The following is a 22,816-nucleotide window of genomic DNA, read 5'->3' as shown; positions in this document are numbered from 1 at the left end:
AGGTTGACTCAGCCTTCCATCCTTCCGAGGTGGGTGAAATGAGGAGCCAGATTGTTGGGGGCAATATGCTGACTCTGTAAACCGCTTAGAGAGAGCTGTAAAGTAACGTGAAGGGGTATATAAGTTCTATTGCTAGTGCTATTCTCAGGCTATGCCAATTGCTGCTGCAAAAAGATGATTGGGATATCTCCGTCTCCATTTGCATATCTACAAAAGCGTTGCATTTCCTTAGAAAATTAAATCCGTATGCATTTGACTTTTAAGGCCAAACTTCAGCTACAGGGTAGAATGAGTGAAAATGCCATTTAAAGGTAGGCAAGGAGCCATTTTCACCACCTAGAGCTTGGAGCAAAAAGAAAAGGGAGAAAAAAGGCAGGTCACTGTGAATGAATGCCTGAAGCAATTATCTCTGCTTCTCCCAACTCCGTCTGTATGACACAAAGGCTTGTAATGCAGCAATCTCACTTAAGCAAAACCAGTTTGTCTTAATGTCTTTATACAAGACCTCTCATAATATTGTTAGTTGCCTTCAATGAAGTAATTTCCACACCTTACTGAAACTAAAACCGAGTTTCATTTATCTCACACAGTGTGTGCTGGCACTTCATTGAACTCTGACAATTATTTGGATCTTTTCTCTTTGTAATGCTGTTATTGCTCTTGAAATTCATATTGTAACCAAGGAAGAATTAATTGTGGCTCTTAAAGAAGTCATTCATATATATATATATATATATATATATATATATATATATATATATATATGTATGTATGTATGTATGTATGTATGTATGTATGTATGTGTGTGTGTATATATATATATATATATATATATATATATATATATAATATACATATACATATACATATACATATACATACATACATACATACATACATACATACATACATACATACATATATATATATATATATATATATATATATTTAAGTGAAAGAAAGTTGATGAATTTGAAGTTAGTTATTTATAGAGCTTTGGAATAATAAGCTTGACTATCCTGAATATCAGCAGTGAAGTTGCTTTAAAAAAATGAAAGGAGTTTTCTCGATCTTAAAATAAGTTCATATTTTGTTTTGTTTATACTTGACAATTAAAGTAAGAACTATTTGATGTTGCCTTGGCATTAGAAATGTAACATAGAACATTAACCTATAGCCGTGATGGTGAACCTATGGCACGCGTGCCGGAAGTGACACGCAGAGCCATCTCTCCAGACATGTGAGCCGCTGCCCGTTGCTCTTCCGGGTTCCGGCGCACTAGCCAGCTGGTCTTCATGCGCACAGGACTGCCAGAAACCGGAAGAGCAGCCGTCCCATGCACACCAGCCACCAGGTCTTCCTGTTTCTGGCGCGCATGCACATACAAAGATTAGCTGGCCAGTGTGCATGCACGCACTGGAAACTTAAAGATTATCTTCCCGGCACACACATGCACACCGGGCAGCTGTTCTTCTGGTTTCTGGCACATGCACACAGGTGCATTCCCCTTTCAGCACTCGTTGCCAAAAAGGTTCGCCAACACTGACCTATAGGTTTGTTTTCTACTACCACATTTGGGGCTGAAATCCACAAGTTTGTCAACCTTTTGCTGCTTGTCCAGGAGATAAATAATATTCTCGGCTATCTGCCCCTAATTGGAATGTATTACCATATTAAGAACTAAAGAGTCCTCCTGCACATTTTTCGACTTATTTTCCTTTTATATGTTTTTGCTAAAGTTTGACTTAGGAGGAGTGGGGGGTTTCTTTTCCAACAGAAGGATAAGGAATTCTTTTTGATGAATTGTTTTGTAACTACTTTATCATATAAATTTTGCCTTTTAAAAAGATGTTTAATTTTTATACATATTGTCATTATTTATTAATGAGAATCCTCATTTATAATTTACGCTGCTCTTGAGTTTCCTTTCCCCAGTGGATGAAACGTACACGATATGATATCTCCACCACTATTCAAGATATTTAACAGAAGAACAGAGTCTCTCCATATCCAGTTATGGATTTGGTTAGTAGGAAGAAAGAGAATATTTTCTCCTTTTACCGTAGTGATATAAATATGTTAAATGAGAAATAGATTCTTTTCTATGATTACTGTATAGAATTGTCTTGGCAGGAAGGGAAGTCAACCCACTTCACATCCTACTTATTCCCTAATGTAAAATCTCTGAAAATATGGCTTCACCCTATAAAATTGAAAGAAAAGCATAATCTATGTATGTAGGAAAGGGGACAAAGGGATTTTAAAACACTGTTTCTGGGTTTCAAGTGTTAAGAATTGGCACAACCTCTTAGCTTCACAAAAGTTGTCACTCGAAATGTTGCCACCAAATTGCAATGTTTAATGTAATGGAGGGTAGCAATTATTAAATACATGAGAAATAATATTAACATAATTCATGTATATAATTACAGAAATGAGATTACTGTAATATAATCCAAATTTAATTGGGTTTAAATTTATTCTGTCCCCACTTACTCCTTTGTTCTGGAACTGTCAATTTTAGGGTGCATGATCCCTGGCCCCTCTACCCCTCCCCACAAAAAATGAGCATTCTGATGTTTAGCTACAGATGGTACAGAAAAGAGCAATTAAAATAATGCATAATATTAATAAAGATTAAAATTCTGAAGGAAGGCTAAATAATTGCAGATTGCAAGAACTCTCGAAAGCCTTTTTATTTTGTCACATTTGTATAGGCTGCCCATCTCACATAGTGACTCACACAGTGACAATTAATTCAGGTCCCAGCCCAGTGCAAGTAATCAAGACTTAAAACTTCCACCCTTTGCTAATTGGGATTTTTTTTTAAAGGAACAAAAACAACAACTTGTCTTGCAAAATTTGAATGTAGCAATGAGAGAAAGCTTTCCCATATTTCTAGCACACACCAAATGAAATGAGTGACAAATTCAGGGTGCAGAAGAACAAACATATAGTACAGAGAGTCCTCGACTTACAACGGTTCATTTACTGAGTGTTCAAAGTTACAACAGTCCTGAAAAAAGTGACTTATGGCCATTTTCACACTTACAACCATTGCAGCATCCACATGATCAAAATCTGGACCCTTGGCAACTCATATCTATGACAGTTGCAGTGTCCTGGGGTCATGTGATCACCCTTTCCAACCTTCTTACAAGCAAAGTCACGGGGAAAGTCAGTTTCACTTAACAACCATATTACTAATGTAACAACTGCAGTGATTCACTTAACAACTGTGGCAAGAAAGGTCATTAAATAGGATAAAATCCACTTAACACATGTTTCACTTAGCAACAGAAAGTTTGGGCTCAATTGCGGTCACAAGTTGAGGACTATCTGTACTGCAGTTATTATTGAAAGAGGAATTTACGGAGTTCATTTCCAGAAAATATAGAGGCAGGCTTTTTCAGAGGCAAGATAAACATTACAGAAGAGGGGAAGGGCTGGCAACAGGATTTAGCCATAATGCCCGAAAGGAACTGTTAACTGTATACTCAAAGGCTTTACAGGTTTGAATACCAATTGAGAAATTGCTTATAAGAAGTCACCAGCAAGGGATTCATTCAGTTTATTAGTGGAATATCCATAAAGACTGGCAATGGTGTTCAAGAAGAGCAAGTGTTTGCTTGTTTTTTTCCTCCCAGCTCTGGAGAACCAGATATTGCTATAAAAAGTTAACTTAAAAATCCCCGTTGGCATTGATAGATTTGGATATATGTAGTATAATGTCTCTGAATATTTGCATGAATATATCTTATTAGCCCACAGGTAGCAGTAACATTTAGCAATCAGATTGTGTCACTGAACTCCTGCCAGCATTTTGTTCCTGTTTGAAGTTCTTCCAAACTAGTTGCGTTCTTCTGTAAACATCGAGGCAGTGGTTCTTTTTTTAAACAGTGCACAACCAATTCTGTGACTCTTTCAATTTGCAGGAGACTGAGCTCCCTCAACCTTTTCTCTTGAGCTACAACTGATATGTCTATTGCAATCCACGCTCATATTCAATCGACATCAAATGGCTAACACTGAAAGCAATGTCTCTGGAGTTAGTCAGTGGGCTAACCATGGTAAAGCTTTTATGGTAGAAAAGCTGTGGATGCAACTGCCCGTAAATTGACTAAGAGAGTGAACTATTGATTAGGAACAAGCCTGAGTAGGAGCTACCTAAGGGGATCCAACTCTCTCAGAAAGCTAGGAAATTCTACTCCTGGAGAAAGAAGACAGCTTCCTGAGGAGAATTATTCACAGAGCTACTGTGGTTTCTACTGAAAAAGATTGCAGCTGCAATCTTTTATATTCAGCAGGTGTCCCTTCCAAAGAAACAGAGAATATTGTCTTGCTTGACCTCCTTAATAATGGCTCACTTACTTTGAGTAGCAGGTGAGCACTGAGTCACGATAAGGAACAAACTTGTTCTTATTTTTCCAGCAGCTTGATCTGCCAGGGCTGAAATGACCAACCCAAGAGTTGTGAGAGACCTGCATTGGGGAGAAAAAGATTCTTTTAAATTTTATGGCAATCAGAATCAGATATACACTTAGAAATAGCTGGTCGCTCTATTAATTGCATTTTGCTTTGAGGTGTAAAATTGCCTAAACATTTACTAACATATAAACAGAACCCAGAAAAAATAGTTCTTAATTTTTCTCTTGTTTCTAATCTATAATTTCTGAGGTCTCAGAGAAGATGTGGAGGCTCTAGAAAGAGTGCAAAGAAGAGCAACAAAGATGATCAGGGGACAGGAGGCTAAAACATATGAAGAATGGTTGCAGAAACTGTGTATGTCTAGTTTAATGAAAAGAAGGACTAGGGTAGACATGATAGCAGTGTTCCTGTATCACAGGGCTGCCACAAAGAAGAAGGAGTCAAGCTATTCTCCAAAGCACCTGAGGGTAGGACAAGAAACTAATGAAGGAGATAAGCAATTTAGAACTAAGGAGAAATTTCCTGACAGAACAATTAATCAGTGGAACAACTTGTCTCCAGAAGTTGTGAATGCTCCAACACTGCATGTTTTTAAGAAAATGTTGGTCTGAAGTGGTGTAGGGTTTCCTGCCTAAGCAGAGGGTTGGACTAGAAGACCTCCAGGTCTCTTCCAACTCTGCTATTCTATTTTATGCTAAAGAGAAGAAGGAAGTCCTGTTTCTTTAAAGAAAAGTTGGAGGGAAAAGTCAAAGGAGAACTCTTCTTTCTTTCCTCTTGTTGTCATTCTGAATAAAGAACATTAGGACATATTTACTTTTACCTTTACCTTCACCCTCCCTTTAAAAACATGTATTCCTTAAAAAGGTAAACTTTACTTGTTGATGTTGCTTCCTTCCTTCAACCTATCGCCTGCAGCTCCTGTCTTGGTTGCTCTTTCACTGCCTGCTAGATCAACCAGGCTCAACTTGCCTACTTTCTCACCGGAGGTCTGTGGAAAGAAAATAGCATTAGCCCAATGACATATCGCTTATTCAGCACCCCAAAATACCTTTCATAGTTTTTGTCAGTTTGAGGGAAAAGAAAGGAAGAAGGGAAAATGACAACCAGGGAAAAGATCTTGATGCTAAAGAGGGTAGTTATGTACGGACTGTGTAATGCTATCATAAATGATTATTGTATAGCAAATATGCCTATTTAAAAGAGTTTACAGAGAAGTCCCTCATGCCTTCTACATAAGTTGCAGCATCTTCCCTAATCACCAGGCCAGAGTTAACATCTAGCACAAATGAAAGTGACCAAAGCTGATCTAGATTTTACTGGGGGGTGGGAGGGGTGTATAAGAGAGATTAAAAGCAAAGGTAACAAAATAATAAAGCTTATTTTATTTCAGAATGAGGACTAGAGGACTGAATATTTTAAGTCAAACTTGCATGTTGGTGAGTTTTAATTTTCCAAGCATCAAAAAAATTAAGAGAAAAGGCACAGGATTCACTAGGATGTATCCAGACAATAATGTCTGCATGACTTTTGCTTATACCAGGGGTCCCCAATCTCTGGGCTGTGGCCTGTAGTTATTTAGAACAGCGCTGTGGAAGTGGTGGGTGAGCACACATGCGCACATATCGACTTGCATGAGCACCAGACGAGCGGTGCACTAGCAGCACGTCAGTGGTGTGCAAATGCTCCATTTGGGTGGAACCATTCCCTTTCCCCCTCCCCACCAGTCTGCATAGCTGGAATGTTTGGGAACCCTAGCCTATATGGAATCATTCCATTACTCAGGGATACAAGCCAATACAATGAGAGCAGAAGGCCTCTATACACCCACAGTTTCACAAGGGATTTTCAGACTGCATAGAAATTGGTTTATGTAATTCATGCATTGTGTTTTAGCCTGCTTAGACAAAGATAAAAGAAGTTGAAAAAATATAAGAAATTCCTCAATTCAGTGCAGGTGTTCCCAAAATATGTGGAGAAGTAGGTACCACCTACCCTCCCCCCCCCCAAATGTGCTCTTCCTTTAATCGGATTTTTGGATGTAAGGGAATATAGGAGAGTGCTTTTGAAAATGGAAATGACAGTCCTTAGTAGTGTGGCTAAAATGAGGGATATATTATCTATGATCTGTAAGCACCCCAAAACCAAAGGTTGTTAGGGAGTGTTTGGATAACACTGAAACCTCCAGAAGAATCACTTTTCACATATAATAATGTTCTTCTGGTTCAGATCCCGAACACACCATAGAGAACAGCAACTCTCCTTAACGTTATAAAATCTGAGATTGCAACTTAAAAACATACCCCACACTATTTTTAAAAGTCATGGTTTTAAGTAAACAGCACTGTTGTTATTAGAAAGGCTAGCTAACTCTTATGAGGAGGCTGGGGATCCAGGGGTGAAATTCAGCAGGTTCTGGAGAACCGGTAGTGGGAAATTTTGAGTAGTTCGGAGAGCTGGCAAATACCACCTCTGGCTGGCCCCAGAGTGGGGTGGGAATGGGGATTTTGCACTATCCTTCCCCTGCCATGCCCACCAAGCCACACCCACGGAACCGGTGGTAAAAAAAATGAATTTCAGCACTGTGGGGATCTGTGATCTTCAGGAATCCCATCATCTCTGACCTTAGACCAAAATGCTAGAGCTAATAGAGTATGAGTGAAGAACACCTGGGAACCGCAGGTTCCCCAATCTCACCTAGAGTAACAACATCTATTCTAGAAGCATGTAAAACAGGAGTAAAATTCTGGCAAAAATATTTATTCTGATATGGCATCAAGAAACTCCTTTTTCCCCACTGTTTTTATAGATCTCTGTTATTTATCTTCCCTGCAAATTGCAGAACTCACCCCTGACTTTACATCATACAATATGTGTGTGAGGATAATTTTAAAACAGCATGGGATCGACTGCTCTCCTTCATTCATGTTGGTTGCAGCAACTGTACGAGATTTATTGCCTTCAGACATCAAAGACTCTATATCCTAAATAAAGAATCACAAAACATATTGTGTTTTAGTGAAGTTCATGCATAACTTGAGATTTGAACTAAGCCATGTGGCTCATTCAAGAAATCATAATTAAAACAAACTACAGCTTAATGTGATGTCTGGTCCCAGTCACTGAGTCTCGGTTTTGTCAAGAAGTTAGAGAATTCTATGTTCAGTGAATGTAACAAGATCTTATTTTTTCACATAAATCATGGTTTGTAATGCATTTTCCTGGTTTACCCTAAATGCTATCTGCCCAGATCAGAGAAATACACACTGCTTCTGTTTTGTCAAAATGTCTGGCTATTAAAGTATTCTTGACAGCAATAACTTCGTTTGTTTTCCTTGAAGACATTTCACTTCTCAGTCAAGAAGCTTTTCTCAGTTCTGACTGAAAGGGAATAGAAAGATTTATATTCCTTGCAGTCATCTGGTCATAGCACTCTTTCTGAGCATTGTTGAGGCCACTTAGAGGTTCATCTGTGCCTATTCACAGATGGCAGCAAGGGAATACAAATCCTTCCATTCCCCAGCGATTCAATCAGAACTGAAGAAGCTTATTGGATGAGAAACAACACATCTTCAAAGCAAAACAAATGAAGTTGAATTGCCTCTTGAAAAAGCACCTGGGTGACTGAGAATCTCCATAGACATTTAGTCAAAGACATCTTCTCCTCTCATTGAACATTTCAATATATTCCAAAACCATTTTTAGACATCTCTAGAAGTTAGGCCCGATGATTCCCAGTTACAATTTTGCTTAGTATTTTCATTAAGGCATATTAAAATTTTCAGCTAAAATGTAAGTATTGCATCTGAACTATTACATTCAGTACATTTAATGTCCTTATTTGAATAAGAGAAATTATCCTACTGAAACTGGGGAAGTGTAACGAAGGTAAGAAACGATGTATGCATGTGCACAGATGCATGCTTAAGAGATAAAGATTAAATCTTACAACAGCTTTATATAGTAGATTAGCATTATTATTATTACTCTGTTCCAGGGTGAGTTGAGAGAAATCAAGATGGATGGCTTTAGAAAGTGGTGGACTCTCCTGTATTGGAGGCTTTTAAGCAGAGGTCTCTGGAGCATACGGTACCAAAGGCAGCCATTAAATGACCTTAGAGGTCATTTTCAACTGGATGATTTTATGAGATGGCTGCATTATGCTAGAACACCCAGCAAGTTTGCTGCAAAACCATAAAACCAATAAAACTTACATTTTATGTGCGGTAGCAAAACAAACCAGTATTCAAATTCTAAGTTGCAAAGAGAACAATTTAATCAAAATACCATGTACAAATTTGCCTTAAACGTACACTGAAGTTGGGGGAAGGGCTTTTGGTCTGCAACAGAGCACAAGTGCTGAACAGGAGTCATGATTCATACTCTTTGTAATACATATTTCCTTGTGTTTTTGACTTGGTTTTTTGGTGAGTCCCAAGTTAGACTGTTGAAATGCAAACATTCTCGGACCCTTCAGGCTACAGCTAAAGTTCTGCAAACAAGCCTACCATAATTACTTGCTAAACCAGTTTTGCAAGATCTTTCTCTTCTTTCTTTAAAGGCAAAGATAAAATCTCCTGACTTCATGAAAACATCCAGGTAATTTAAAGGTAAAGGTTTCCCCTGTCCAGTCATTTCCAGCTCTAGGGGATGGTGCTCATTTCCGTCCCGAAAGAGCCAGTGTTGTTCATTGTCAATGTTCAAAGACATTTTCATGGTCATGTGGCCTGCATGACTATACACCGAGGTGCACAGAACGCTGTTACCTTCTCACCGAAGTGATACCTATTTATTTAGTTACATTTGAATGCTTTCATACAGCTAGATGAGCAGGAGCTTGGACAAGTCATGGGAGCTCACTCTGTCACCCAGCACTTGGGTCTCGAACCTTAAAGGGTCTTTAACCCACTTGGATCTCGAGCCTTAAAGGGTCTTTAACCCACCTGGGTCTCGAATCTTAACGAGTCTTTAATCACTGAGCCATTGCACCACCTCCGTAGTTTATTTGCCAATAATATGGAAGTGGTTTTACCACTGCCTCCTTCCCAGGTGTTTTTTCAGCTGCCATTTCTGGTTCAAATGGTCTTCCATTCAAATGTTAACCAACTCCGCCCTTTCTTAACTTTCTGAGCCAGCCAAGTCAACTAGGAGCTGGGTTATGAAATCAGAGCTGATCCTCCAAGATTATAGTTCTATAGATGCCTTCCTCACTCTGATTTCCACTAGAATGCAACATACTAAAATATCCTCCACTATCAACTAACGTAGCAATGCTGGTTGCATACAACAGGAGTTGTAATTCAGCAGATTTCTGCAGCATTACAGGGCCTTAACGCTTACAGGGTTTATATGGCAGAAGATGGGGGCAAACCAATAATGTTAGTATGCCTCATTAGCTTCAGAGTGATAAACATTCCAAGGATGAGAGCTTCCTAAAGGGCAGTTCATAAGTGCAAGGACACTGCGGGTGGAAACACATTGGTTGTGCAGGTACAGCAAAGATATTAAAAACAAGATAATGATATTTCAAATAACACTTTATCTTTGCTTCTGGTGATGCTGGACCTCAATCGTTAAAGCTTTTCCTTTAGGGAATCTGAAACTTAATCTTAAAATACAACACTGGAGACATATCTTCTGTAAAAAAAAAAAGTGCAGGTTACTTCTGCCTTTAATCTTGGAAAGCCATTGCTAACCAAGCACACTAGGCCAGACAGATCAATCTGTCCAACATCTATTTAAGTGTACTGAAGCCATGATACTTCCTCTCATCAATCCTGAACAAACCATGGAGAAGATGGGGAAAGCGTGAGGTTTTCTTTCCTCCTACTAACTTCATTTCCTGCACATCTTTTCCAGAGACCCTATGCAAAAATCACTAGTGATTTTGCTTGCTGAGAAATCCCAGGTATACAGAATTAGAATTCACCAATTTCGTTGCATGAACAGGATGTACAATAACAATAAAGGCTATACTACATAGCAGGGGTGGGTCCCTGCCCTGCCTTCACTGCCGGTGTTCGCTTGCGCACGTTTGCTGGATGCGCCGCATGTGGCACAACATGCACAGTTCAATTAAAATTAAAGAACTAAAAAGCAAGATGGGGCGGCAGCGACAAGGGGACAAACATTAGCTTGCCACAATTGTTGGTTGCTGTTAAGAATGGTAGAAATGAGAAAGGGCCGACTGAGCAGGCTTGCCAAGAATTGACTTGAGAAATTCAAGTCTTGTTGAAATGAACAGGAGTTGCTTAAAAATGTCATTCCTTGTGTGATGGAGACATATTAGGGGGGCGTGGCAGGCCTGGGCCCTGCCAGTTCCCAGCGACCCCAGGGCCGCCATACCACTAACGGTTCGGCCACCACTGAACTGCTAGAGTTGCTACATCTTAACTGAGTCACTATTATTTTCTAATATATTGTAAGCTGTTTTGATACATGTTCTTGTAGAAAAGAGGTATATAAATAATTGTGATGGTAACCACTCCACTGAACATTATTACATAAGCCTATTATCATGGATTTCTTTACCTTGTAACTGGCAACAGCTAGTTTTGAAAGACCATCTACATAAGGTCCATAAACACTGTGCTCTCTGACTTTTAAAGATTGACGGCTCCTGTTTGAAAAGCAAACATAGAACAAGATGTTACATTTGCAGATGTAAATGGGCAATATTGTCCATGCATTATTGTCAGTGAGGCACTTCTGAGTCAGGCTGATTCACATTCCCTTAGAAACCTTTCCTCTTAACCTCAAATGAGGTTTCAATTTGATTGGATTGTGTCCAGCATTTAAAAGATGCTTTTGGCTAACCATTTCACTGTCCAGCTTGGGGGAAACTAATTCACCCTTTTCAAGGTGAAATTCTCAGCAACAAAAAAATGCTATCACACAAAGATAAGAAACAAAAAGAGAGGCTATCCCCCTTTGAATATTATCAAGATAACAGTCAACATATTGCTCTAGGGACTATTTAAAACACATAAACAGATTCCTGACCTTAAACTTCCCTGAGATAATTTTGAGAAATAAAAGCCTACTCAAATAGTTAAGATAAGTATGGTTCCCCACCCACCCCCAATCTGGGTATAGTTAACAGAAAAGAGGCAGGGTGAACAGATCCAATTCACCTCTCCTCAGTGTGGCTCCATCTACCAATAACTTTTTTTTAAAAAAAGCATGGGAGAATCTGAGAGACCGCCTGCTGCAAATTACCTCGCAAAGACCTATTAGATCCCACAGATTAGGCCTCCTCCGAATTTCCATCCGCCGGCCAATGCCAATTGTCGACCACCCGGAGGAGGGCCTTCTCTGTGGCTGCTCCGCCCTCTGGAATGATCTCCCCATGGAGATCCGGACCCTCACCACCCTTCAGGCTTTCCGCAAAGCCGCCAAAACCTGGCTGTTTCGACAGGCCTGGGGGCTGATGAGTTCCCATCCCCACTCGAATTGTGTGGCTGTTGACTGTTTTTAAATTGTTTCTGTATTTTGTTTGTTTGTCTTTTGCTTTTTTGTTGTATTATCCCCTCTCCTTGGTTTGTTAGCCGCTCTGAGTCCCTCCGGGAATAGGGCGGCATACAAGTTTAATAAATCTTAAACCTTGAACCTTATCATTGACTTCCCAGTTGGACCATGAATTCTATGAAATACAAGAAATCCTTTACACCTAGGATCGGCAGCAAAAAAAATTGTCAACACTATTTTTTGAAAAAACTCAGCAGACCCTTACAAGTAAATTAAAATTTATTTTAAAAAAGTAAATGAGTAAAGAAAACGTATTAAGTAAACCTTGTCTGAGAATGCCAGAATCTGCCTAGTTCAGTATTGGAACTTAGCAAGACTTTAAGAATTTTTTGGGGGGAGGGGGCAGAGAGTTACTTGAAGATTTGCACCCCACCATATAGTGAATATAGTATAGAGTCACCTAGTTGAGTTCTTGTGGTGAAGCAAAAAGGAGAGTCGCTCTCTTAAATTCTAATGAAGACTCTTTCAAGAACGGTGGTGGCGCAGTGGTTAGAATGCAGTACTGCAGGCTACTTCTGCTGACTGCTGACTGACTGCAATTTGGCAGTTCAAACCTCACCAGGCTCAAGGTTGACTCAGCCTTCCATCCTTCTGAGGTCAGTAAAATGAGGACCCAGATTGTTGGGGGCAATAGGCTGATCCTGTAAACTGCCTAAAGAGGGCTGTAAATAACAAGTGGTATATAAGTCTAAATGCTATTGCAATTGCTTTCCCAGCCTATACAGGGAGGCTTAAATCTATCTCTTTCTGCATGCAAAGCATATATTTAATTACTGAGAGAAGGTCCCTACCCAGAAACAAAAATTACTGGTTTTGTTCTGGAGGAATGCATGTTGACCTTGGTGAGGAATGCAGAAGAAGGAGACTTCCACTCCCATCAAATGATTACTGGGTTGCCTACAATCTCGGTGTTCCCAAAAAAACCTTCCTTACCCCTTTGGGTCCAGGAGATCTCTGACTTCTCATTATAAATCTCCATGTAGGATACTTCCACCTTAAAACTCTGCTCTTCACTTTCCTCTTGCTGGGCTCTTTCAAAAAGACTGCTACAGAGCCGAGGTATTAATCCAGGTTCATCACCTGTGCCCATCATTGTGTAGGATTTTCCAGATCCTGAATAAAAAGAAAGAAAATATTTTTAAGAGATTAAAAATGAGTGGAAAGCCCCTGAGGCAGACATTCATACCCTACAGAGGATAAATAATGTTTATAGTTCTATAAACCAAGCTAAGTCTAATTGAATTTATGGACTGAGCTGGATAAATAAATGACTATAACTATCTTGTTTTCCTCTGATCACATGGAAAAAATGTGTAAATATACAAAACTGGTTTGTCAAATTGCATAGGCAAATTGGAGCACTGTAACTGTCTCCTTGTGCTGTTACATCAGGTCAGTCATACCACTGTCAGGAGATGCTTATCTGGTTAATGTGGAAAAGAATCAAGCTGTAGATAAATAAGGGTTATATCTGGTTGCATCCCTACTAGCCAACATTATCCCGGATCTCCAGCTCTTTTGTTTGCTATATAGTTAAACACAATATATCAGGAAAGTCAAGAATAAGAAACTGCTACCATAAATATTCTCTTGCTATTTATCATTCTGTGCCAAATAGTAGCCAGTATCTTCAGTGGCTAATGGGAAAGCAAAAATGCAAGCTGTTTTTCCTCCATCACTTCCACCCTTCTCTCCCACCCTCTCATTCTCTTAACCTTACTTTCTTCATATTACCTTTACCAAGTTGGAGCCCTGAGGAGTATAGTTAACATTAATATTTTGTTTAAAAATGTCAAAAAAACCACCTGGCTCCTAATTATAAGCCCTCTAGTCGGTTTCATTCATTTAGCATTTTAAGGAGGACTGAACAATGTTTCTGCAGCTGGTCTCTGAAGGTTGCAGTGATTGTGGCTGTTAATAACATTAAATAGATAAGATCAAATTTTCAGCTTTCTTCTGGTAAATGGGGTTAAACAGCAAAATTGATGCCTGAGCCTGTAGAGACTCATGGAAATAGTTTTCCTCCTTAACTTCCCCCTCATAGAATTAGATCAATTTGATCCAGAAAGATTTGGGTTTTATTAATGAGAATTCTATTTCAGTTCTTAAAATCCTTCCAAATTCTAACCTTTTGGTCTTGCTAATTTCGGAGTGTACTAAGGACTGGGGGGAAAATCATGGGGGTCTGTAGGTTTACTGTCTTTGCTTTAAATTATGGCAAAATGGCAGAATGTTGGTGGCTAACTTTAGGAAATATAACTACTTGATTCTTCAATATGTTTAAAAAGCTAAATTCTGAACCAGTCTATCTAAAGCAGAGATGGGGGAATGACAGCCCCCGCCCCTGATCTAAAGGATAGTCCTATTCTTTCATATAATCTGCTTGTTTTGATTGTTAACTGCTCTGTGGTTGACTCAAGTTTGGTAGGTGAATATGCTGGACTAGGACTTCTTGCCTTCAATTCCCAAACTCCCTCCTTTCACCCCAACCCAATCATGCCCAAACCTTCCCATTAACTGTAAACATTCTAATATTAAGCCACTATGTGTAGTTTGTGCAGCTACTGTTAAATAGCTGCATAACTAAATAAATATTTTTTCCCCAATTGGCTTTCAGTGTTGTATACTTGCATACTAATGAGAGCCAATTTGGTGTAATGTTTAAAGGCAGCAGACTAGAAATGGGTTCTAGAATCTGAGTTCTAGTCCAGTCATGGGTTGCTAGCCAGTTTACAGTTTGCTAGTAAGAAGCATAAGCATCTGGGCAAGGTGGGCAGAACCCCCCCCCCCACCGCCGCCGCCACTACCGCTCGGCCGAAACTGGGAACACCCCCTCTGTTCTAGTCCTCCCATAGCATAAAAAGGTCAGGTGCAAGAAGCAGGGAACCAGGGTAGAATTCAAAAGTACTACAAGTTTATTCATCTATCTATACACAAGAATCTGAACGGTCAAGGCACAATTGGCAACCAGATAAGAGTCAATGCATTTCAAGGATGGTGGCTATATAGGTCTCTTATTGGGGCATGAGAATCCAAGTGATGATGCATTTGACCCTGCCCTTAGGCTATGAAGCCTATGAAGTTGTATTAGTCTAACTGCTTTGCTATTACTATGAATAATTAAATTATGACTTATTTCTTTTGCCTTGATGTGTTGTTTGATACTCTTCCTAATTTGTCAAAACTAACACTTTCCTCCTGTCCTTCAATATCCACCTTGCTAATGCTTACCAGTCTGTCCATAGGCAAAATGCACGCATTGTAACCTTCAAAGGCATTCTGGAGAATGTTCTCACCAGGCACTTGAAAACAACATCTTGACCTAAAATTAGAACAAAAGAATCAAATTGTGTGTGTGTGTGTGTGTGTGTAAAAAAATACCTTTGTTAAAACTCTCAAAAGCTTCAAACACTTCTAATGTGTGAAAACATCTAATGCTTTTCATGTGCGTCCAAAATCAATGGAGCCACCCACAATGGAAAGCACAGAGCAGATACTCATCTTAACTAGACCAAGGTATCCAGTAACTTCCTTTGGAGTTGCTCTGTTTTTAACCAGCACCGGATGAATCATATTGAAGCATACCTTATTGGGGGGGGGGGGGGAACCCGCTGACCTCAAGAAAACCAGAGCCATTATTTTTGTTGCTATTGTCAAGGTTCCAAATAGCATCCTCAATAAAATAAGAACACACACCCCAAGAACCTTATGTACAGGGGTTATTCGGTTTTATATTTACAACTTTGTGCAATTCATTTGGGTAAGAAATTGATTAAACAGGAATCTGAACTCATCTTATCCCTACTTTTGAGTCTTTATGGTTAATTGATTCAATCTCAGCCCACAGGATTAGGCTAAAATGAGACTGAATAATTTGGAATTCAGAATAACATCATGATATATATATATATTAGGTATAAGATATTACAAACATGCAACAACTGTGCTTTATTAACTTGAATTTAGGGTTTAACATACTGTCTAAATCTAGCAATAACATCTGATCCCAATCTGTCCTTTGTAAGGTCCAGGATGTGGATATATAAAGACTACATCTTCTTCTTCTGTTTTGTTTGGATTGTTCCTTGCTTTTGTTCTCCTTTGTATGATAATAATACAAAAAAACCTTTTGTTCTCTTTTGTATGATAAGAATGCAAAAGAAACTTGGTGTCTTCTTAACTGCTGTGCTTTATAATAGAGGGAAATCACAATTGACAGCTCTTCAGAAATAGGAGTGAGAGTCTTTTGGGAAAGGGAGGGAGACCTGATGCTGGTCCTAAAAATTATTTATTTTCTTCTTTTAGAAATGTGTTGGCAATAAGGAAGCTCTCATAAGTTCTGGAGACAACGACCTTTAAATCTTTAAATCCCTTTGACAAATGATTGGAAGAGCCATGCCAATTTTCCTCCCACCAGAGTTGTTCATCGTTACAGTGATACCTGCATATTTTTCTTTGTTAGTTTCATCCATAGACCAGAAGCAGTGATCATAGGCAAACACCTGCAGAGATATAAACAAGAAATGTATTATATACATAAATATTTATATTTATGGCACGGTGGTTAGAGTGTGGTACTGCAGGCTACTTCTGCTAACAGCCGGCTGACTGCAATTTGGCAGTTCGAAGCTCACCAGGCTCAAGGTTGACTCAGCCTTCCATCTTTCCAAGATGGGTTAAATGAGGATCCAGATTATTGGGGGCAATATGCTGACTCTATAAACCGTTTAGAGATGGCTATAAAAGCACTGTGAAGCGGTATATAAGTCTAAGTGCTATTGCTATTCTTCAAATGCAGAATTAAAATAAACTATTGGGAAACAACAATTGTAAACTGAGTCTGTGCAAGGATGAAAAAATGACTCTAAAACCAAAATACCAAAAAAAAAAAACCCAATAACAAAAAACAACAACCCCTAGCACTCTTTTACCAATAACCACAATCCTCAGTATGTGCTACTGCTTTCCAATTTATTCTTCTGACTCATGACTTGGCTGCCAATGTAATATGTGGCTTGTTTTAAAGATAGAAAAAAAGAAAGAAGGAAAAGCAGTTTCAAATGTTTTCCCCTTCCTCTTACAACAGTACTGAATACATCTGGAAAGAAAGTAGAAAATATTTTGGCAAAGAATGGAACACAATTCACCACCCAATGCTGCACGCTATTATAATTTTTTTTACCTTTGGTTGGCTCCTTCAGTTCCAGGAGGAAACACAACAGGACATAACAGGAGAAGAGAAGAAGAAGAAAATAAACTTATTAACATGTACATATTTTAAGTTCAAAGGAAATAGCAAGTTTAAAATACAACATTAATCAACATTAGCTCACGAAAACCCACATTTGCAATGTATTCCCTTTGAGTTTTGGAGAATTGTGAAAAGAAACCTGACTGGCATTGAATAGAAGAACTTTCTTTGGAAGTGATACAGGCATAACAAGATCAACAAACAAATACATTTTGAAAGAAGGAATCCAAAATTTCCCACAAGATCAACACAGTGCTCTCATTATTATCATTATATCTTAAACAGTAACAGTTCTTCTCCAATTTAATGCCCTTCAGATATATTGGAACTTAACTCCAACAATTCCTCTATATCTACAAAGGACTGTTAAATGACATCTGCTTTCTGCTCATGGAGGCAACTATGTTCTCGTAAGCTCTCCCTTACACCCCAAATTTGAGACACAGCTACTCTAACATTTTTAGACACCCGCTGAAGACTCCATTCTTCACTCATGCCTTTAAGGTATTTGTTTTTTCAAAGAATAATTCTCCATTTTCAATAATAATAGGAATAACGTTTTATTATTCAATATCTTTTTTAAAGTGTTTTTATTTCTGCTTACAGCTTCAATAGGGATAATATTAATATACTGCATTAAATAAATAATAATAACTCCAAGCTACTGCTAGCCATATGGCCAACATATTTAGTGGATGAAGATAGGAGAAAACTGCATTCATAGATTGAATGAGATAGCATCTTTGAGTGATTTAAAATTATGGTTTATAAGTGTAATATTGATAACATGAGTTTGAGTTTGAGTTTTTGAGTTTTATTTCATTTGTATGCCGCCCTTTTCCCTAAGGGGACTCAGGGCGGCTTACAGCTCAAAAGGGAAGGGGGGATACAGACAGTTTAGTAACAACACAAAACAATACATAATTAAAAAGCACAACAGTCATACCATTCGAACTAGGGCAGCGAATCTTTAGCCCCAGGCCTGTCGGAACAGCCAGGTTTTGAGGGCTATGCGGAAGGCCTGGAGGGTGGTGAGGGTACGAATCTCCACGGGGAGTTCGTTCCAGAGGGTCAGAGCAGCCACAGAGAAGGCTCTCCTCCGGGTAGTCGCCAGTCGACACTGGCCGGCAGATGGAATTCGGAGGAGGCCTAGTCTGTGGGATCTAATTGGTCTAGTGGAGGTAATTGGCAGACATGAATGCTTTAGAGTTTACTTTGGGCTGTAGTTTAAGGAGGGTGACTTAAAGACTTGTCTGAATCACATGCCACATAGTTTGAAGTAACAAAACTGATCCATAGGAAGTCCTGGTTTCATATACTTGTCTTAAGTGGGGGAAGAATCTGGAAGCTCCACATGACATGAAGTTTGCTAAGGTTAATCCTTCTATCAACAATGGGCAAACCAGATTTATTTATTTATGTGTGTGTGTGTGTGTGTGTGTGTCTGTGTGTCTATAGATAGATAGATAGATAGATAGATAGATAGATAGATAGATAGATAGATAGATAGACATAGACATAGACATAGACATAGACATAGACATAGATATAGATATAGATAGATATAGATATATAGATATATATGCTGGTCTTATTGTCAGGTCTTTTCCCATGTAAGTTTGAGATTGTCTTGGCAATGTTTCAGTGAGGTCTCACTCGCTATCTTCAGGCTGGGTTTTGGGCTTAAAGTGTGATCAGAGCTGCTGTCTTTCTATAAATCTTGGTGGGGGTGTGTGGAGCGCTGGCTTTGTTTCAGTAAGTGGAATGATTGGTTGTGTGGTTGTATCATGATTGGTAGATTGGTGCTGACTGGTGCTGGCTGTGTGTCTATTGTTGTTCGTGTTGTAACGGCCTGGGTGGTGGGTGGGACTCGTTTGTTGACTAGGGCTGGTTTACAGATGTCTGGTAGGCGGGAGGTATCATCACGTTTATTCATGTTGTGCGGGTGTTTCTCTATTTCGATAGTTTACGATAGTTTTCTATTTCGATAGCTACGAAAACATATACACACACACATGTGTCTGTCTGTCTGTGTGTGTGTCTGTGCAGATTTTCACAGGTGTAGGTATGCTGGTCTTGTAGTATTCGAGTCTTTTCCTGTGTAAGATTGAGATTGTCTTGCCAACGTTTTGGCGAGGTCTCACTCACCATCTTCAGGCTGGTGTTTTCGGCTTTGTGTTTGTGTGAATAAAGCGTGGTCAGAGCTGCCATCTTTCTATAAATCTTGGTGGGGTGTGTGGAGTGCTGGCTTTGTTTCAGTTTCCTCAAGCCTCCAGGAAGGTGAAAATGGCCTCCCCAGGCTCCAGAGACCCTCATGAACTTCCAGTAGGCCTGTTTTTCGCCCTCCCCAAGCCCTGCACTTACCTGCATCCAAAACAGGCTATATGAGGACTCCTGGGAGGGGTGGGGGGGGTCAGCCCGAAGTGGCATTTGGGGTTCTCCTAACTGCACAGAATCTTACCTAGAGGTTCTCCTGAACCCCTGCAAAATGCAGCAGCCCACCCCGCCAGGCTCTAAAACTACTGAGATATGTTGTCACGTGTCTGTACAATTACACACTGAGTTCTTTCAATTTAGCTGTTCATAGTCATCTAATAGAACACTGTAATTTCAATTTCTTATCAGATCTCTGCCAAAAGATTTATAGCAGAGTTACCTTTTTGCCATTCCATCAAAGGCACATCTGCTTAAAGCTCTACCCAACCGAACTAGCCCTAGCAAAACGGAAGTAAGGTAGAAGGGTCAGATGAACCTGGCAGTGTTTATAAAACCTGGACCTACAAGTGGAAAAAGGTCAGATGACTGTTCAATTAATGGATTGAATGAGGTTTTCTGATATGATCTAGCCACACATAGTGTAGAACCTGAAGTTGGTGCACAAATTGATCCACTGAACATTATGTTTATCTCAGAAGTACTAGGAAAGAATAAATCTCAGTTATTATACCTAAGTGTTTAAAAAGGGTAAGGTAAAGGTTTCCCTTGCACATATGTGCTAGTCGTTCCCGACTTGGGAGGGGGGGGCGATGCTCATCTCTATTTCAAGCCAAAGAGCCAGCACTGTCCGAAGATGTCTCCGTGGTCATGTGGCCAGCATGACTATACATCAAAGGCTAACGAAGCGCTGTTACTTTCCCAACAAAGGATGGTTCCTATTTTTCTACTTGCATTTTTACATGCTTTCGAACTGCTAGGTTGGCAGAAGCTGTGACAAGTAACGTGAGCTCACTCTGTTATGCAGCGCTAGGGATTCAAACCACTGAACTGCCGACTTTTCTAATTCTCAGTGTCTTAAGCCACTGAGCCACTATGTCCATTTAAAAAAAGTACACAAAGCCATAACCACATTTAAATCCATCTACATTCCAAAAAAGATGATTGTTATTACTTTGTTCTTACATTGGTGAGCCCCTCCCATGTTCTCCTTGGATTACAAACAGCAGTAAAATATAACTCAGTAAAATATTATTTCTTCTACAAGGTTATTTCAAATAGGGGGTTATATTTTATACACAAGCAGTTCAAAAGGCTAATGTCAACTAACCATGTATTCTTTCTACATCAATGGGAACACAGTTTTTATTAATTTTATTTTTAGAATAAGAAACAAAAGACTTCCACTGAAAGGACAATTCTCACCCGGCTAAGAGAAATAATGGATACAGTCTTGTAATACCCACCATAACATGGGCATATGTGTACAGAATATAAGTTTCACATTTTTTCATACGTATTTTTTTAAAGAACATACTAAATAAAATATCTACAAAGCAGATTTAGGTAAATATTCTGGGATTTTATTTTCTCAGACAACACATTCTTATCTTCAAAATACCCTGTAGAATTTAAAATTACAAAATCCAATTGGTACAGCAAGTGATACTCAAATAATTTTGCATCAAAAAACCAAACAGATTTCCTCAAGTGTGCCACAAAACCTTAAAATCACAGACTGAGCCTGAATTGAATGCCTGATAGAAAACACAATGAAATTTACAGCCCAAAACAGTACATCCTTGCCATAAACGAAGCCCCAAATCACAAAGAATTGAACAGCAGCAGTGTTTCAGGGCTTCCAGATAAAAAGAAAAAAGAAAAGCACTCCTCATATACAGACATCAAAGCTAGCCAATATATGGCTCTTCCTTTAATGGTAACAGCTGGCGAAAGAGGATGTTAAATAGATCCCTCCTTGTTGGGAATTAGTTTCATATGAATTAGAATGGAGAAATATATGTTTGTGGGACATCAGGATAATAACTTTTTCGCTTCTGTTGACCTTATCCCCCCCACTCCCATTTGTGTGTCTGGCTAAGAGACTAAAATTTAAAATATTTTACATTCTGATACATAACAATATTAATCTTAAATAATGAAATGTAGTATTTCTATTTTAAAAATGCCCTTGGGAGACCTCAGAATTAGTTGTTTTTATCTGATGTTCATTCATTTCATTCCGTCTAAAATATGCAACTTAAATTTTGCTTCTCATTCTATTATAGAAAAACGCATTGCTTAGTATATCTTGGGCAGTTATAAGAAACCAATATACTTGGCTTCTTAAAAATGCTTTAAAAACACAACAGATTGCAGTGGCAATAACAATCAGTGAGCCAGTATGAGCAAGTGAATAAAAACAAAGGATCAAACAGAAGAGAGAAGCAGTCAAATTATAACTAACACCTATTTTTTCTCATTTATTCATTAGCTTTCCATCAGAATTTTCAATATTTTTAGCCTGTCCAATTGAATCCTTAGATTAGGTAAGGTTTCTTATTCTGTAAATTAGTGGACTCCCATCTGGCCAATATCTCTGGCTGGGGCAATTCAGGTAATTTGATTTGAATCCCCAAGAAAGGGACCCAGCAGAAACTATTTGAAAGTACCGTATTTATTAGTTTTGTCAGTGGTAAAGTCTGACTTCGTCTGACTTGGATAGTAAATATTGAACATCTGCAAAAGATGTCCACCTAATGAAATAGACCAGACCGGGAACAAGACCAAATGAGCTGATTCTACTTTATTATAAGTTACATTAACAGAATCTTGCAACTTGAAAATACTCCCCCCCCCACTCTTTTATAGTGCTCAAATTAGGGAGACCTCTCTTTGAGCCTCTTGCCCACCCACATTTCTGCTGCAGGATGCATTTATATGATGATCACCTTGGTTGTGTCTCATGCCTTGTCTCCCAAAGTCATTCCCTCCTACTAGAAAGCTGAATAATTTCTAGATATTGAAATTTCTTTAGGAATGGCAGAGTTGGTCAAAACTGAAGGAAGCTATTGAGAAATCCAGGATGACATGGGGGCTGATTTCCATTACTTGCAGTAATGACTAAAATAATCACCCCAGTTATGGCTAAGACAATAGTCCTAGTAATGACTGGCAGCCATTTGACCTAGTCCCATATGTAAATGCCTATACCCGTGATGGCGAACCTATGGCACCCGTGTCAGAGGTGGCATCCAGGGCCATTTGTTAGGGCAGGTGAGGTGTAGCCCTGTCAGCTGCAGCGCCTATGCGTGCGCTGGCCAGCTAACTTGGGCTTTCTTTTTCGGCCATTTTTCGCCCTGAAGTCTTCAGAGGGCAAGGTTAGGAAAAGGTTAGCCA

At 39.1% G+C, this 22,816-nt stretch overlaps 1 protein-coding gene across 1 annotated transcript in view; it reads right to left on the bottom strand.

Annotated features, from left to right (window-relative positions):
* Positions 1-22,816, bottom strand: part of KIF13B (kinesin family member 13B) — a 143,393-nt gene that overhangs the window by 94,893 nt on the left and 25,684 nt on the right. Inside the window, exons 2-9 of the mRNA XM_032215247.1 lie at positions 17,135-17,147; positions 16,394-16,454; positions 15,184-15,274; positions 12,886-13,065; positions 10,957-11,044; positions 7,275-7,409; positions 5,304-5,416; positions 4,372-4,481 (exon numbers count right to left, since the gene is read on the bottom strand). The gene's annotated coding sequence lies outside the window, so the exon portion shown is untranslated. The remainder of the gene's footprint in view (positions 1-4,371; positions 4,482-5,303; positions 5,417-7,274; positions 7,410-10,956; positions 11,045-12,885; positions 13,066-15,183; positions 15,275-16,393; positions 16,455-17,134; positions 17,148-22,816) is intronic.

Source organism: Thamnophis elegans, chromosome 4, assembly GCF_009769535.1.
Source record: "Thamnophis elegans isolate rThaEle1 chromosome 4, rThaEle1.pri, whole genome shotgun sequence".
Lineage (NCBI taxonomy): Eukaryota > Metazoa > Chordata > Lepidosauria > Squamata > Colubridae > Thamnophis > Thamnophis elegans.
Note: the sequence above shows the minus strand (reverse complement) of the source record. Positions and strands in the feature narration are given on the sequence as shown.